General features: G+C 38.1%; 1 long non-coding RNA gene and 2 pseudogenes across 3 annotated transcripts in view; 1 reads left to right on the top strand and 2 right to left on the bottom strand.

The window, feature by feature from the left end:
* LOC306641223 overlaps positions 1-13,117 on the bottom strand; it is a 37,544-nt gene extending 24,427 nt beyond the window's left edge. Inside the window, exon 1 of the long non-coding RNA XR_013758066.1 lies at positions 12,838-13,117. This is a non-coding gene — a long non-coding RNA (uncharacterized lncRNA). The remainder of the gene's footprint in view (positions 1-12,837) is intronic.
* On the bottom strand, positions 115-752 carry LOC306641221 (dihydrofolate reductase-like; annotated as a pseudogene). The gene has a single exon. The product of its transcript is annotated as a dihydrofolate reductase-like (transcript).
* A 193-nt stretch (positions 13,118-13,310) lies between the features above and the next one.
* Positions 13,311-14,767, top strand: LOC306641208 (vacuolar protein sorting-associated protein 72 homolog; annotated as a pseudogene). Its single transcript has one exon. The product of its transcript is annotated as a vacuolar protein sorting-associated protein 72 homolog (transcript).
* The last annotated feature ends 3,805 nt before the right edge of the window (positions 14,768-18,572 follow it).

The raw sequence follows: 18,572 nt of genomic DNA, 5'->3' as shown, positions 1-18,572 counted from the left end.
ATATAATACAGTATTGTTTTGTTTGATTTTTGATAATTTCCTCAAGAATACTCTCAAACCTGGAAATGCTTAGTAGATGGAAATGACCATATTTCTTTTTTTTTTTTTTAAGTTAACACAAGTCTTTTATTCTAAGGTGGAAATGTATAATTTTTCAGAGGGAGGGATAACTTGAAATAAATCAGAAAACATCTTCACACTAATCATTTTTTTCATATACTTCAAATTTGTAATTAATGCCTTTTCCTCCTGGACCTCAGAGAGAACACCTGGGTATTCTGGAAGAAGTTTATATTTCTCCAAATCAATTTCTGGAAAAAATGTGTCACTTTCAAATTCCTGCATGATCCTTGTCACAAACAGTTTAATATGACCTGGTTGATTCATGGCTTCCTTATAAACACAACTGCCTTCTACTATCCAAACCGTGTCTATTTTACTTGCTAATTCTGGCTGCTCAGTAAGTTTTAAGGCATCCTTCAGACTGTTGGCAAGAAAATGAGCTCCTTATGGAAGTTCCTTGAGTTCTCTACTGAGAACTGTATTAATTCTGTCCTTTAAAGGTCGATTCTTCTGAGGAATAGAAAGCCAAGTCTTCCTACCCTTAATCACCAGATTCTGTTTACCTTCTACTGAAGGGTTGGTGGTCATCCTTTGGAAATACTTGGATTCATTCCTGAGTGGGGGCAGGGCAGATCCCCATTTTTGCCCATGCCCATGTTCTGGGACACGGCAATGACGCAGTTTAGGGGACGAACCAGATAGTAGCAGTGATCCCTCCCAGCTTGCCTGCTGCACCTGGACACTGGAGTTTGGCGTGAAATTGTCAATATTTGTCTTTTTAAAGAGATTGTCAGCTTACTTTTGAAAAGGATTGAAGAAACATGATGTCACTAGAGATTTATGAGTTCGACCATGATTTAAAATTTTCCAAAATTGGTAGTTTATTCACACACACTGAAAACATTTGAATTCCTTGCCATTTTAGGATAACTATATATGAAAACACTTAAATGCAACAAGAACATCTATAAACATATAATAAGTTCCATACTGGATGAAATCAGTGATCACTCCAGCTCTGAATCAGGCTCTTTCATGTTAAATTCACCTTGATCTGGTTTTGAAACACATTACTTTTTTTTTTTTTCCTGAAGAGTTTGGCAAAGGACTGGCTTTGGGTTTATAACCAGTTTTGTCTCTGAAATTATCTACCTAGACTTTGTCCAAGGTGCTCCATTAATGTAAATGCAACTGAATTTAATTACATTTTTCTTTCAATATTAATTTGTAAGGTGTTCCTAGATCATAAAAATGCCCACAAAGAGCCAAATTGTTTTATTTCTACCTTTGATCTTTTTTTTTTTTTAAAATAAAGGTTTAGGTACTTACATTGTTTTATTTCAGTAGCTATATTTTAATTGACAGTAAAGTCATTCCTAGTTAAAATTGTAAAATGTACACATTTGGAATCAACGTTCTTCAACATTTTTTGGTATTAACAACTAACAGTGTTGTAAATATTTGTGGAATTTTGTTATTTCTTTTCATATAATTAGTCATTAAATAAGTACCTTCTCTCTTTAGTAGCTCAACTTATTTCCTGAATCTACTCATTGATACTGTGTTTTTGATTTATAAAATCACCAATAAATATGCTAGTTTTAAAAAAGTCCATTTTCCATATAAAATATATATAATCTTCCAGCAGACATTTTCATTAGCTAACTGGTGATATTTTCAGTGAATGCCAAAAAGTAATTTATGAATATATAAAACATCAAATGTTTAGCATAAACTATAGCAGAAATGGTTCACAGAATAAATGATTCATATGTTGTCTGCTAACAAAAGATTAAAAATTGCTATTATAAGAAATTATAATTAGTATTTTGAGCTGATCAAGTACATTTATTTCAGTTCTGTTTTATTTTCTGTGTCCATGGAAGACCTAGTAAATTAAGAAAAAGTATAGTTTTGAATTCTGTTTGAATTTCTCTTTTTTTCCTTAGTACCTAGTTTACTTATATCTTTGTCTTTCCTTGAACTCAGTTTCTCCAGATTTTAGGTATGTTATGGGCATAAATAAAACCACTAGAATCCACTTTTGATATTGGTTTCAAAGCATGTCCTTCTTCCATCTGCTCCCCTCTGATTGCTACAAAGCTGACCAAAGGGCTATCAACTGGACATTTGATACAGCATTTGATACAAAGAATTTGACAACCCAATAGCTAGAAAACTATTCCCTGAATAATTTAAAATTGTTTGAAGCCTTTCTCCTATATATATAACTGTTCTACATTTCTATTCATTTTTGCATTCCTCCTTTGTATAGCCTTGGAAAACACAGACCAGTGTTTACAGCAGCAAAGGACATCAGGATGCCAAACAGGAAACAAGGACTTGGAAGACGCTTTGGACCTCTTAATTCCAGGCCACTTGAGAGCAGACACGGTTCATTACACAGGAAAACTGCTTGCTCTTGGGAAGAGAGGGTGCTGTAGGTGAGGGAAAATGAGATAGTCACCAATACAGTTCACCTTGCAATTCAGTCATTTTACATCTAACTAGAGAATGATTGCTGCCATGTTCCAGCCAAAGAATGAGAGCTTCTTTCCACTCTAAGATGGCAAATCATATCTCATCTCTGTTTAGCTTCTAGGGAAAAGAGTAAAGGGAAAAAAGGAGGATCCCTTTCCCACTCCTTTCACCCCTCCCAATCTGCCCTTTATTCTTCATCACAACAAATCCTTTGTTTAAATTCTTTTGAACTTGATAAACAAAATCATACCCAGGGATTTTCCAGGACAAGATTGTAAAGTATAAAAAATATGTAAATATTCACAAAAATAGAAGCAGAAGTATTTCAGTGAATATTTTAAGTTCAATATCTATAAATATTTGCATAATATGCAAAATTTTAAATGACATATGATTCTATACTCACTCTTCTGTAGTTGAGCAGTTTCATGAACATGAAATATTCCCCCTGCTCTAATGCTTCACTTTCTGAGAAGACTCCCAACACCCATACCACCCACATCTTCCCCTTCTGCCATTTATTTATTTTTCATTGATTGCCCTGGTCTCTCACCACCCACCCCAAGTTTTTAACATATTTATTTCATAGTCAAGTGTTTCATGCCATATGTCGCATGCTATATTATAAACACTTTTATGATCAAAAGCTTGTATAACTCCTGTTACAGTTATGAACATATTTTGAATATATATTTTTAAATATATGTATTATAGTGATTCTATCTATGTCAGGAATAGGAAGAGGGTCTGAGTGGAATCTGATATAGAAGGAGATCAGAGTTTGTCTTGGAGAAATTAATAACCTGAACCTAACTTGATAGGAGGCACAAAAACTGAAAAATGGTACCCTTTCAAATGGACCACCCATCATATGTGTTAATCACTCATTACACTTTAGTTTCATTACATATATTAGTATATTGTGAGTTCTGTGCATCGAGGAAGAAATGATTGATTTTTGGAGCAAGAATCTTTAAAATGACTATGTAAAATCAAAAGTAAAAAAGAAAGAAATGAAAAATGACAGAAGTTGATAGTCTTTCATTATCCGAAACAGCTTGAATTCTGAGTTAGAATTTAGAAGCCCTGGAATAGAAAGAGATCTAGATTGTCATTGAACATGAAGACATATGACAATATATCTTTGGAATTTTGACAAAGAAAACATCAAAAATATGTCTTCTAAAGTAAATGCCTCTATTAAGGAAAACTAAGAACTAGGAGAAATGCTAATGTTGCATTGCCGATAGCATAACCCACAAACATAATAAAAATATTATTTTGAAACAAGAAAGGTCTTTATTATGTTAACATAGTATATGAAGCCAAGAACTAATAACTATTGTCATTCCTTTTAGACTAAAGCAAAGTGTCATGCAGCCCTCTAATTAATTAGTAGAACTCTGAATGTATTGTATCTCCAAAACACACAAATTAGATAGAAGAGTTAAAACATGGTAGAAACACAGATGAAGGAAGAAGTTCTTAAGATATCTCAAGATGATGTTGTGGAAGGAAATCTAAAACAGCAACCTTTCTCAGTAAGTTGTATCACAGGACTGTCTTGAGTCAAAAATTATTTCCAAGTTGGAAGAAATCTTAGAAGTCTATCAAAAAGATAATGTTGGTTTCAAGATGGCGGCCTAGAGGGTGGCTGCATTTCATGTTGCTCCAGGACTCAGGATTCAAAAGAGGAGATATTGAGAGACTTGGGACCAACTCAAAGCAGCCGGGTGAACCTCTCCTATTGGGGAGGCGTCCCCGATGGGACGGTAGTCCTGGAACACAGGGAACTTTGTGAAGTAGAGCTGCCCGGCAAGACGCCCCTCCCCCTGCTGGAGCAGTGAACTCAGACAACCGGGACCATCGGAGAGGAGGCCGCTCAGCACAGCGCTGGGACTTGGAGCAACCACTGGGGCTCCAGGTGGTTGCCCAGAGGAGGAGGAGCGTGGCCGCTTGGATTCGGAGTGACTACACCAGAGCTACAGGCGGTTTGCAGAGGAGGAGCAGCGCAGCGAGCTGTTTGGACTTAGAGCAACCGTTTCTGAACACCAGAGCCTGCCCTGAGGAGGGGGAGGAGGAGCGCGGCCGCCTGGATTTGGAGTGACTATACCAGAGCTACAGGCGATTGCCAGAGGAGGAGCTATGTGGCGACCTGTTTGGACTCAGACCACTTCTGAACACCAGGGCCTGCCCGGAGGAGTAGGAGGAGGAGGAGGAGCGCAGCGGGTCGTTTGGACTCCCAGTGACTGCATTAGAGCTCTAGGCGGCTGCACAGAGGAGAAAGGCGATTGGTGAGTTGTTTGGACTTAAAGCAACTGCTCCTGAACACAGGGGGGCTGCCAGGAGGAGAAGTGCGGTGGGTCGCTTGTTCTCGAGTGGCCGCACCAGAGCTCCAGGCGGTTGCCAAGAGGATGCGTGCAGCGGGTCACGTGGATTCAGAGCCACTCAGAGCAACCACTCCTGAACACCCGGGGGTGTTTCCTGGAGGAGGAGGAGGAACGGGGAGGGTCACTTCGACTCAAGAGTGATTCATTGCCCAGGGCTACAGGTGGTTGGTGAGACGAGGAGGCACGCAGTGAGTTTCTTGGACTCCTAGTGACCGCACCGGAATACTGGGTGGCTGTCTGGAGGAAGAGGAGTGTTGCGGGTCTCTGGAACTCAGAGCGATTGTACGGGCCCCAGGTGGCTGCTCGGAGGAGGGGCTGCATAGCCAGGTGATTAGGTGCAGAGCAGGGTCCCAGAATCTAGGAGGGTTCTTGGTGGAAGAGCCCCACAGAGACACGCTTAGGGGCAGAGCGAAGGTTGCAGGACTGCAGACAGATTCTCTGAGGAGGGGCAGCCTAAGGAGATTCATCTGCGAAGGGTGAGGCTCCCAGGCCCAGGAGGTAGGGCCGGGCCCCTGGGAACTTTGCAGAGGAAGGCAGCCCAGCCCAGGCGGTAGCTGTAAATTGAGGGGAACCTCTAGGAGGGAACTGACCAGCGAGACCTCCCCACCGTGTGAGTCTTCCCTGCCGGATGAAGTTTCCCCACAAGGACGGTAAAACCAGAGACGCAGGCCCAAAAAGGCCTTGCCTCAGCCCGCAGCCTAGTTCCGCTTTGGATGACCATTGGTCAACAAATGGAGGCACCTCTGCCCACTAGCAGGGAATATACCCCACCTGAAGTCCACCACTCCTAGAGAGGCAGCTTCCTTGTGTTGCACCACATTATCAACTTCCTCCAAGACTTCAGCCTACTGAAGGCTAAGAGGGGATATATATAGAAATCTTCAGGGACATTGTAAGTCAATAGAAGAAATCTGCAATATCTCAGCGGTCCACTGATACCTGAACAATATGAGAAAACAAGGAAAGAAAATGCTGCAAACAAATCTAGATGTTACATCAATAAAACCCAATGACAGTATGGCAGAAGAAATGACAGAAAAGGAGTTCAGAATGTACATAATTAAAATGATCAGGGAAGCAAATGATGAGACTAAAGAGCAAATGCAGGCACTGAATGATGAGATGAAAGAGCAAATGCAGGCATTGAATGATCGCACCAATCGACAGTTAAAAGAGCAAATACAGGAAGCAAAAGATCATTTCAATAAAGAGTTAGAGATATTTAAAAAAACCAAACAGAAATCCTTGACATGAAGGAAACAATAAACCAAATTAAGAACTCCATAGAAAGCATATCCAGTAGGATAGAACACCTGGAAGACAGAACCTCAGACAGTGAAGACAAAATATTTAACCTTGAAAACAAAGTTGAACAAACAGAGAAGATGGTAAGAAATCATGAACAGAATCTACAAGAACTATGGGATATCATGAAAAGGCCAAATTTAAGAATTATTGGGATTGAGGAAGGCCTAGAGAAACAAACCAAAGGAATGAACAATCTATTCAATGAAATAATATCAGAAAATTTCCCAAATCTGAAGAATGAAATGGAAAATCAAGTTCAAGAGGCTTATAGGACTCCAAATACACAAAATTACAACAGAACCACACCAAGGCACATTATAATGAAAATACCTAACATACAAAATAAAGACAGAATTTTAAAGGCTGTGAGAGAAAAGAAACAAATTACATTCAGGGGGAAACCAATACGGATATCAGCAGATTTTTTCGATCCAGACACTAAAAGCTAGAAGGGCCTGGAACAACATTTTTCAAGCCCTGAAAGAAAATGGAGGCCAACCAAGAATCTTATACCCAGCAAAACTTACCTTCAAATTTGACAATGAAATAAAATCCTTCCATGATAAACAAAAGCTAAAAGAATTTACAAAAAGAAAGCCAGCATTACAGAACATTCTCAGCAAAATATTCCATGAGGAAGAGATGAAAAACAAAGAAGCAAATCAGCAAAGGGAGGAATTATCCTAAAGGAATTGTCAAATAAAGGAGGAGCCAAGTTGTGTCAAACAAATAAATAAATAAAATTTAAAAAATGAACCAAATGACCGGGAAACCAAATCATATCTCAATAATAACCCTGAATGTTAATGGCCTGAATACATCAATCAAAAGACATAGACTGGCAGATTGGATTAAAAAGAAAGATCCAACAATATGTTGCCTACAAGAGACTCACCTCATAGAAAAAGATACCCATTGACTAAAGGTGAAAGGATGGGGAAAAACATACCATGCACATGGACACAGAAAAAAGCTGGAGTGTCCATCCTCATTTCAGATAATGTGGACTTCAAGCCAAAGTTAGTCAGAAGGGATAAAGAAGGTCATTTCATACTGCTTAAGGGAAGCATAAATCAGCAAGATATAACAATCATAAACATCTATGCCCCAAACAGTGGCTCATCCATGTATGTCAAACAAATCCTTCTCAATTTCAGAAACCAAATAGACCATAACACAATAATACTAGGTGATTTTAACACACCTCTCTCACCACTGGACAGATCTTCCAGACAAAAATTGAACAAAGAAACAATAGATCTCAATAACACAATCAATAATTTAGACCTAACAGACATTCATAGAATATACCATCCAACCAAGAGCGAATACACTTTCTTCTCAGCAGCACATGGATCCTTCTCTAAAATAGACCATATATTATGCCACAAAGCTAATGTTAGCAAATACAAGAAGATAGAGACACTACCATGTATTCTATCAGATCATAATGGATTGAAGTTAGAAATAAATGAAAGAGTAAAACACAGAAACTATTCCAACATCTGGAGATTAAACAATATGCTATCATATGATGAATGGAAAACAGAAGATATTAGGAAGGAAATTAAAAAATTCTTAGAGGTAAATGAGAACAAAGAAACATCATATCAAAATCTCTGGGACACTGTGAAAGCAGTACTTAGAGGGAAATTTATTTCATGGAGCGCATTTAATAAAACAAGTAAAACTCAACAAATAAACGACCTAACACTACAGCTCAAAGCCCTAGAAAAAGAACAGACCAGCACCAAAAGTAGTAGAAGACAGGAAATAGTTAAACTCAGAGCTGAAATCAATGAAATTGAAACAAAAGAAACAATACAAAAAATTGACAAAATAAATAGTTGGTTCTTCGAAAAAATAAACAAAATTGATAAACCTTTAGCCACACTAACAAAGAGAAGACGAGAGAAAACCCAAATTACTAAAATTCGGGATGAAAAAGGAAATATCACAACAGACAGGATTGAAATACAAAACATAATTAGAAGCTATTTTGAAAATCTATACTCCAACAAAATAGAAAATTTCGAAGACATCAACAGGTTTCTAGAGACATGAATTGCCTAAACTGAACGAGGAGGTCATACACAATTTAAATAGAACAATTTCAAGTACTGAAATAGAAGAAGTCATCAAAAGCCTACCAACAAAGAAAAGTCTGGGACCAGATGAGTTCTCAGCCGAGTTCTACAAAACCTTTAAAGAAGAGCTCATTCCAATACTTCTCAAAGTATTTCATAAAATAGAAGAGGAGGGAACCCTCCCAAACTCATTCTATGAAGCCAATATCACACTGATACCTAAACCAGACAGAGACTCATCAAGGAAAGAAAATTTCAGACCAATATCCTTAATGAACATCGACGCAAAAATTCTCAACAAAATTTTAGCAAATCGCATACAAAAACATATTAAAAAGATAGTGCACCATGATCAAGTGGGTTTCATCCCAGGGATGCAAGGTTGGTTCAACATCAGGAAATCAATCAATGTCATTCACCATATCAATAGACTTAAAGTCAAGAATCACATGATTATTTCAATAGATGCAGAAAAAGCATTTGATAAAATACAGCACCCCTTCATGCTCAAAACACTAGAAAAAATAGGGATAGTGGGAACATTCCTTAACATTGTAAAGGCCATTTATGCTAAGCCCATGGCTAATATCATTCTAAATGGTGAAAAACTGAAAGCATTCCCCCTAAAAACTGGAACAAGGCAGGGATGCCCTCTTTCACCACTTCTATTCAACATCGTTCTTGAGACTCTAGAAAGAGCAATTAGACAAACCAAAGAAATTAAAGGGATATGAATTGGAAAAGAAGAATTCAAACTATCCCTGTTCGCTGATGACATGATTATATATTTAGAGAAACCTGGAAATTCCACCAGAAAACTCTTAGAACTCATAAGTGAATTCAGTAAAGTAGCAGGTTACAAGATCAATGCTCATAAATCCAACGCATTTTTATACATAAGTGATGAATCTTCAGAAAGAGAAATTAGGACAACTACCCCATTCACAATAGCCTTGAAAAAAATAAAATACTTGGAATCAATCTCAAAAAAGAGGTGAAAGACCTCTACAATGAGAACTACAGAACACTAAAGAAAGAAATTAAAGAACACCTTAGAAGATGGAAAGATCTTCCATGTTCTTGGATAGGAAGAATTAATATTGTCAAAATGGCCATACTGCCTAAAGTGCTATACAAATTCAATGCAATTCCAATTAAAATCCCAATGACAGAAATAGAGCAAGCAATTATGAAATTCATCTGGAAGAATAAGAAACCCAGAATAGCTAAAGCAATCCTTAGCAGGAAGAGTGAAACAGGGGGTATTGCAATACCAGATCTTCAACTCTACTACAAAGCAATAGTAACAGAAACGGCATGGTATTGGTACCAAAATAGAAAGGTAGATCAATGGTACAGAATAGAGGACAAACCCAAATCAATACAATTTTCTCATACTAGACAAAGGGGCCAAAAATATGCAATGGAGAAAAGATAGCCTCTTCAACAAATGGTGCTGGGAGAATTGGAAATCCATATGCAACAGAATGAAACTAAACCCATATCTCTCACCATGCATGAAACTAAACTCAAAATGGATTAAGGACCTCGGAATCAGACCAGAAATTCTGCTGATTATAGAAGAAAAAGTAGGTCCAGATCTTCAACATGTCGGCTTAGGACCAGACTTCCTTAACAGGACTCCCATAGCACAAGAAATAAAAGCAAGAATCAATAACTGGGATAGATTCAAACTAAAAAGCTTTCTCTCAGCAAAGGAAACTATCAGCAATGTGAAGAAAGAGCCTACAGAGTGAGAGAATATCTTTGCCAATCATACTTCAGATAGAGCACTAATCTCCAGAATCTATAAAGAACTAAAAACACTCTACTCCAAGAATTCAAATAATCCAGTCGACAAATGGGCTAAGGAAACGAATGGACACTTCACAGAAGAAGATCTGCAAGCAATCAGCAAACATATGGAAAAATGTTCAACATCTCTAGTAATAAGAGAAATGCAAATCAAAACAACCCTAAGATTCCATCTCATCCCAATTAGAATGGCGATTATCAAGAATAGGAACAACAACAGGTATTGGCGAGGATGTGGGGAGAAAGGTACACTCATACATTGCTGGTGGGGCTGCAAATTAGTGCAGCCACTCTGGAAAGCAGTGTGGAGATTCCTTAGAAAAGTTGGAATGGACACTCCATTGGACCCAACTATCCCACTCCTTGGCCTATACCCAAAAGACTTAAATCAGCATACTACAGAGATACAGCCACATCAATGTTCATAGCTGCTCAATTCACAATAGCTAGACTGTGGAACCAACCTAGATGCCCTTCAATTGATGAGTGGATAAAGAAACTGTGATATATATATATATATATATATATATATATATATATATAATGGGATATTACTCAGCCATAAAGAATGATAAAATTATGGCATTTGCAGGCAAATGGATGAAATTGGAGAATATCATGCTAAGTGAGATAAGCCAATCTCAAAAAGCCAAAGGATGAATGATATCGCTAATAAGTGGATGATGACACATAATCGGGGGCAGGGAAGGGTCAGTGTTAGGGTTAGGGAATTATAGTTATAGTCAGTGTTATGGTCAGTGTTATAGTTAGGGTTGGGGGGGCAAGTATGGAGGAAGGAAGCACTGTATAGATGGAAAAGAGGGGTGGGAGGGGTGGGGGGAAGGGAAAAAATAACAGAATGAATCAAACAACATTACTCTATGTAAATTTATTATTACACAAATGGCATGCCTTTTCGCCATGTACAAACAGAGAAACAACATGTATCCCTTTTGTTTACAATAAAATTTAAAAAAAGATAATGTAGAGTAAAAAAGAATTACCTTCTACTACCTAAAACAATTTTAGAAGATGTCACGATTTAGAAATAAGATTGATTTCTGCAACAATATGATTTTATGCACACACACACACACACACACACACACAACAGTGACTGAGAATTGTATAAGGTACAATGGAATAAGTGTGTGTTAATTGGGTAAATGAGAAAATGATGATTATAACAAAACAGTAGGGGCCTAGTCATACTATTAAAGGGGGAGGATTACTGGAAAGAATGTAGTTATAGATACAAGAAGTATTTTTTCTAGAAAGAAATGTCAACAGAGAAAGAATATCTTTTAAAAGTCATTCTAGTGCTGAGAAAACTGGATATCCACATGGAGAAGTATAAAATTAGATATTCACCTCACACACTACACAAAAATCAACTCAAAATGGATTAAAGATTAAACATGAAAAATAAAACTATAAAAGTAGCAGAATTAAACAGAAGGGAAAATCTCTAAGACATTGGTCTGGGCAGTGATTATTTTAGACATGATCAAAAAAACATAAGCAACAAAAGCAAAAATAGACAAACAGGATTATAACAAACTAAAAAGCAAAGGAAATAACAGAGTGAAGAAACGACCTACAAAACAGAAGAAAATATTTGCCAACTAGATATCTGACAAAGGATGAATATCCAGGATATATAAGACTCTGGAAGAACTTAACAACAATAAAATAAGTAATCCAATATAAAAATGTGCAAATGGTCTGAATAGACCCTCCTCAAAAGAGGAAATACAAATGACCAACAGGTATATTTAAAAATCGTTTAATGTCACTAATAAGGTAAATGCAAATTAAAATTACAATTATTACCTCACACCTGTTATCAAAAAGGTGAAAGGGAAGTGTTGGCAAGGATATGGAGAAAAGGAAACCCTTATAAACTGTTGATAGGATTGTAGACTAATAGAACACAGAATTTCCTCAAAAAATTTAAAAAGAACTACCATATGATCCAGTAATTCCACTAGTAGGGACGCATACAAAGGAAATGGAATTAGTTTATTGAAGAGATTTCTTCATTTCTATGTTCATTATAGCACTATTCACAATAGCCAAGATAGAGAATCAGCCTAATTTCTATCAACAGATTGATACATAAAGAAAATGTGGTACATATATACAGTGGAGGGCTCTTGAGTCTTAAAAACAAAGGGATCAGGTCATTTGCAACAACTGGATGAACCTGGAGCACATTGTGTTAAGGGATGTGAGCGAGGAACAGAAGGAAGAAATACTGTCTGGTCTCACTTACACGTGGAATCCAAACAAGTCAAACATGGAAGCAGCGACCAGAGACTGGGTGCGGAGAAGGTTTGGGAGATTTGGGCCAGGTCACTCAAAATCTTAGATAAGAGGAAGAAGTTAAATCTACTATGTACTATAGTAATTATATAACAATACAATGTATACTTGAATATTGCCAAGAGTAGATTTTAAGTGTTCTTGCCACAAAAAAAAAAAAGTCTGTGAGGTAATGCAAATGATATCTAGCTTGATTTAGCCAATCCACATGTATATGTATATCAAAACATCATGCTGTATACCATAAACATACACAAGGTTTACTTAACAATTAAATAAAACAACTCATTCAAGCAATTAACAAAAATCTTGGAACAAAAGGAATTACAGTAAAATTGAGTATTTAAAGGCTTCTAGGCTGAGCTTACTATTAGTTTCATGCACAAGATTTACTGTTCTTTTCAGTAGCAGGGAAGGTCAACTTGGTTAGTCATTCCAGGAAATCTTGTGGGATTGCTTTTAGAAGACTGCAGCACCGTGTACCTAAGTAAGATAAAACAGAAACCAGGTATGAAGCCAAAGATATCAAAAGATGCCATTGAAACTTATAAACCTAATGTGGATCAAAGGAAGAATACGTGAGTCTTTTTAAAAGAGGGAGAAAAGAATTTATTAATTCATTCCATTCATTCATTCATTCACTCAGTAAAAGCATTTATCTGCTTTTGTATGCCTAGGCACTGTTCTAAGTTCTTGGCAGACTTAAAGGAACCAGAAACAAAAATCCCTGCCAAGCAGCAGCACATATGTTCTTATAGAATGAAACATAAAATAGCAATAAAAAGGTAAATTATATAGCATATTAGAAAAAGATTAAATACTACAGAGTAATAAAGCAGAGTGATGGTGATTGGAGATGTGGAGGCATCATGGTTTCCTTTTAAGTGACAAAATCTAAAACCTCAATTTCTGTGATCTGTAACATTCTCAGAAAGGTGCACATTAGTATATTAAGAAAGAAGTCAGTGGAAGCAGGCACGTGGGGCCTGCTCAGTCTGATTTTTAACTACTCAATAATTCACTTTCAGTTCAAAGCAGGTGTCATAGCAGAAAGTAAGTTGCAGAATTCCGGTAGGAGAAACGCTCTAATAAAATCTGTGATGTTTCCCATTAATTGAATCCCTAACACCTGTTCCTTTTATTTACCTTACTTTTGTTTTTCACTTGGTAAATACTATTTCTCCACTATTTTAAAGACAAAATAATTGAACATATGTGCAGTTTTACTTATAAAACATTTATATTTCTCATCAGTGTTAATGAAGGCATAATTGTCTATGTCTATATGCCTGAGAGAACAGGAATAACTTATTTAACTACCACAGATGAATATGTGTAGCTCATCTGTTTAAGAAGAGGCTAAAGAGAACCAAGCTGGGTGAGCAGGGCCCCTGGTGGCCCCACGGTCTTGCTAGGCGAAATGAGTTTGGCTGGGGGCCGGGGCCCCCCAGGAAGACCCAGGGAACAGGCTTTCTGGGCTTCTGGAGGCAAAGGAAGAAGAAGGGTTCTACCACATGACTTGCAGAGGTTCACCAAGGAATCTGGAGATGATGAGTGTCAAGGGGACCAGTCAGACACAGAGGACGAGGTGGACTCTGACTTTGACACTGATGATGGGGATGAACCTGCCAGTGATGGAGAAACAGAAGAGCCAAGAAGGAAGCACCGAGTAGTCACTAAAGCCTATAAGGAGCCTCTAGAGAGCTTGAGACCTTGAAAGGTCAGTACCCCAGCTGGTAGCTCTCAAAAGGCCCGAGAAGAGAAGGCACTACTGTCCCTAGAACTACAGGACGATGGCTCTGACAGCTGGAAATCCGAGCATCAATCTACAGCTGAACACCGTCCACAAACATTTCTTCAGGTACAGGAGAGGCAGGGCCAGTCCCGGCGGTGAAAGGGGCCCCACTGTGAGAGACCACTGACCCAAGAAGAACCTCTCAGGGAAGCCAAGGTCACAGGAGAGCTCAACTTGCATTCACTGGAGACACATGAGCGACTTGAGGCTGACAAAAAGAAGCAGGTTCACGAGAAATGGAAGTGCCCAGGGCCCATGATCACCTCTCATTCAATGACAGTGCCGCTTGTTGGGGAGCTGGGCCCCGAGGAAGAGAATGTGGAGGTAGAAGGACTTGATCCTGCTCCCATGGCTTCTGCATTGACTCCCCATGCTGGGGCTGCACCTGTGGTACCACCTGCTCACTGCTCACATGCCTTCTTCACATTTAGTGATGATGCGACATTTGAGGAATAGTTCCCCCAAGGTCAACCCCCAAAAGTCAGTGTCCGGGAGATCTGCCCAGTGACCCATCCTCCAGCTCGATTCGTGACCCTGCTACAGACATACCCTGTGCCACTGCTTGAAACTTCAAGACCATCCGTAAGACCTACAGAAGCACATCGCTGCCCATGGACGGCGTCCTACTGCTCAGCCCTGGCCCTGGTCCCCCACCTCCTGAGCCCCTCCCTGGCTCTGGGCCCCGAGCCTTATGCCAGAAAATTATCATCAAAGGAAGAGATGTTTAGTTCTTAGAAACTTCTGTCCTGCCGGGACATGGGCTCTTGACCTTCCCTCTCTACTTCACCCCCTTATATCTCTGATCTTTGCCCGCTCCTCTTCTATGTCTTCCCCCTTCTTTGCCCCTGGTTCCTACTCATTTTGTTAGTTTTTTTTAATCCAATAAAATGGAAAGATTCTTAAAAAAAAAAAGAGTCTAAAGAATTATGAAGGAATTTACTAGCTTAGGGATAGGATAGGAACCTTGCATCTTTTGCTTAGCTCTTTTAATTTAATAAATGATGTTACTGCTCTAATAGTTCTACTAGAGGTCATTGTTAATGATACTTAATTTCAAGACCATATAGAAACTTCATAGATAATTTCAAGACCATATAGATACTTCTGCCTCCTTTGCCCTTGAAAGATCATTACAATTAGGAAGACAATATATTATTATTAAACTACAATAGTAATGGTTTAAGGAGCTTTGTGCTCTTTACTAGTTACGACCTCACTTGACCCTCAGAATAATGTTATGATGTCAGAAACATTCACTGGAAACAGGCTTACAGAGGTTACTTGCCAAAGGCACCATGTGTTGGGCTGAGATGAATTCTACAAACATCTGAGCTATTTCTGTTTAAGTGGCATGGTTTTGTTGTCAAAACTGAGACAGAATTGAATAGGACTGACCAAATCTAGATACTGTTATTATCTAGGTGAGCACATCATTTAATGACTAAGCACCTCTCCTCTTGCTCCACTTGCTCTTCCTGTTTCTCTTCCCCGGCCATGGGCTCGGCTCACCTCCTGTCACCTTTCCTTTTCATCTTTGGGATAGGGACTGAACTATTATAATCTCACCAGGTATGTACGAGAATTTCAATTGGCTTGTTTAATGTTACATTCACTTAGTCTATGAACTTTAAATTTTTTAAAAAGTGAAACAATATCTCATATAATAATTGTTAATAAGTCATGATTTTTAATATGAAAAAACTCAAACTGGATATTATAAAATGAATATTTCAAAGCCAGTTTTTTTTTTTTTACTATTTTGTATATAATTTATGAATCAAGCTAAAATCTTAGAATTCAACCTTGTGAAATGTTTAGTCTCAATACTCATTATTACAGAAGTAGAACTGTTAAATGCTGGGTCATGTTAGTCTTTTACTATAAATTAATGAATCTCTGGAACATTGACTGCCATAGGCTTTGCCTCAGGTTTCTTTTTCCAACTTGTTCATTGACTAGATGTACAAAAGAATAACCTATTGCATTTTGTTTTATGAAAGTGACAATAAAAAATGACTAGAAATCCCAAGTGTGTGTTTTATTGGTGTTCAAAAATTTTATTTTGAAATTGTTTTGCACTGTACCAAGAGATGGTAAGCAAGCTACTTGGATATTAAATAATGAGATGAAATTTAGCATTACCACAGGAGTGTCCCACCTGGTGATCAAGTGAAAAGCATCCTATTATTTACAGAGTATCTTTAAAGATTGAAGTAACTTCCCAGTTAAGGAGATTTACCGTCTCATTCTAGAATTTTACAGGTTCATTAGGATATTCTTCCTTATTGGTCAAATGGCTTACTACTTTTGGATTTGAGGATTTTCTACCTGATTTGCTTTTTAACTGGAAACAAGGCAAAGCAAGTCTTATGCTGAATCCCACAGCATCTTATCCACTCAAGGACATTGATCCTGAAATGACCTCGTTTCTCCTGCGCCAGTGTTCCCTTCAGTAACACAATGTGCTGTATGTTGTTAAATCCAGTGGTTAGTTCTCAGCCTTCATACACCTCAAGAGAGTAAATGCCTGCTCTTCTTTTAGCTTCAAGGACACCATACTTGCTCAGTTTCCCCAAAGCTACTCCTTTCAGTTCCTCTTACTTGTTCTGTCCTCTCCCTTTACTAAAAATCAAAATGCCAGAGCTCAGTCCTTGGGTATCTTTCCTTCTCCTTTCACATGTCTCCCCTTACTGATTATATCTACTTTCTTGATTTTAATTTTCATTCATCTGCCAGTGGTTTCTTCATAGTATTTCCAGCTGGAACTCTGGCCTTATTTGGTCTTTCAATTTGGATGGCTAATAGACTTGCAGACTTAAACTGTTCCCAACCGAGCCTCTTGTATCAACTCTCTCCTCCAAACCTACATACTCTTGTGAAATCTCTGTTATTTCATACAGTAGTAAGTCCATCCTTCTAAAGGCTCAGGCTGAAACTTTGGCGTTCCCCTTGCTCCTCTTTTTCTGAATCCCCCATTCAAATTTTTTAGAACATTCATATGTTTGATTTTCAAAATACAGCCAAAAATTTGACTATTTTGGCTACTTCCCTGCTACAACCTGGATCCAGTCAACATCATCACTACTTGGACTATCACAATCTTTCCCTCTGGATTTCCCTGTTTCTACCTTTATCAACTTTCAATATGTTTCTACAGAACAGCCATGGTTCTGTTAAAATACAAGTCACATCATGGTCTTGGCAAAACTCATTTAAACAATATCAAACTTCATATAGTGCTCTTCAAGGTCTATATGATCTGTCCGCACCCTAACTCTCCAGCCTTAGCTTCTCCATCCTTCACTATGCTAAGCCACACCAGCGTCCTCAATATTTCTTGATATGCCAGGCATGCTCCTGCCTTAAAGCAGAGGTTAGAACCCAGAGTCTCTCAGATTCCAAATCCAGGTCTTCAATCCAAATAACCTAATAGAGACTCTGGAAATCCCAATCAGAATATTCTCATAAAAACCTAGTACCTTAACCATATACTAGTTTTTAAGTGCCCTAATCAACACTAGTTTTTAAATGCTCTACTATAGGAATTGTAACATGGGTACTTAATTTTTTAGGTGAAATGGGGGGGCTTTACGTGGATTTAACACAGGACTTTCAAACAGATTGGAGACTGTAAGGAGGTTGAATATAATTAAAAAAAAAAAAAGGAAGAGATCCCCACTTCCACTGCTGCCCCAGAGGCACCACAGAGCAAAGGGGAGGAATAAGGGAAGTAAATGAACCCACTTTTTTAGGAGACCTGAGCCATGTCTTGGTATGGAGAGATCAGAGATCAAAGACACTGCCTGACTAAACGGAAAGGCATGCTACACAATATTCTTGTGTAGAAAAGAAGCCACATCTCTCCTGGCTGCCCACAGAAGACAGAGGAAGGAACAATTTTGCATCCTAGGCATGGGGGCCAGCAGCTGGGGAGCCAAGTTCTGTACACCCAAGTTTGACCCAAAATATAGGGCCTGCAAGCCCAGAACAATTAGCAAAGGAGAGAAATTAAAGGGATATGAATATGAAAAAGAAGAGCTCAAACTATCCCTACTTGCTGATGACATGATTCTATATGTAGAACAACAACAAAAAAATTCCACCAGAAAACTTCTAGAGCTCATAAATAAATTCAGCAAGGCAACAGGAAATAAAATTAACAACCATAAATCAATTGTGTTCCTATAAACCAATGTAAATCAGCTGAAAGAGAAATTAGGAAAATTATCCCATTCACAATAGCATAAAAAGAAAATAAAAACACTTGGAATCAATCTAACAAAAGAGTTGAAAGACCTCTACAATGAA

The sequence above is a fragment of the Sciurus vulgaris genome (assembly GCF_902686455.1).
Source record: "Sciurus vulgaris genome assembly, chromosome: 12".
Taxonomy (NCBI): Eukaryota; Metazoa; Chordata; class Mammalia; order Rodentia; family Sciuridae; genus Sciurus; species Sciurus vulgaris.
Note: the sequence above shows the minus strand (reverse complement) of the source record. Positions and strands in the feature narration are given on the sequence as shown.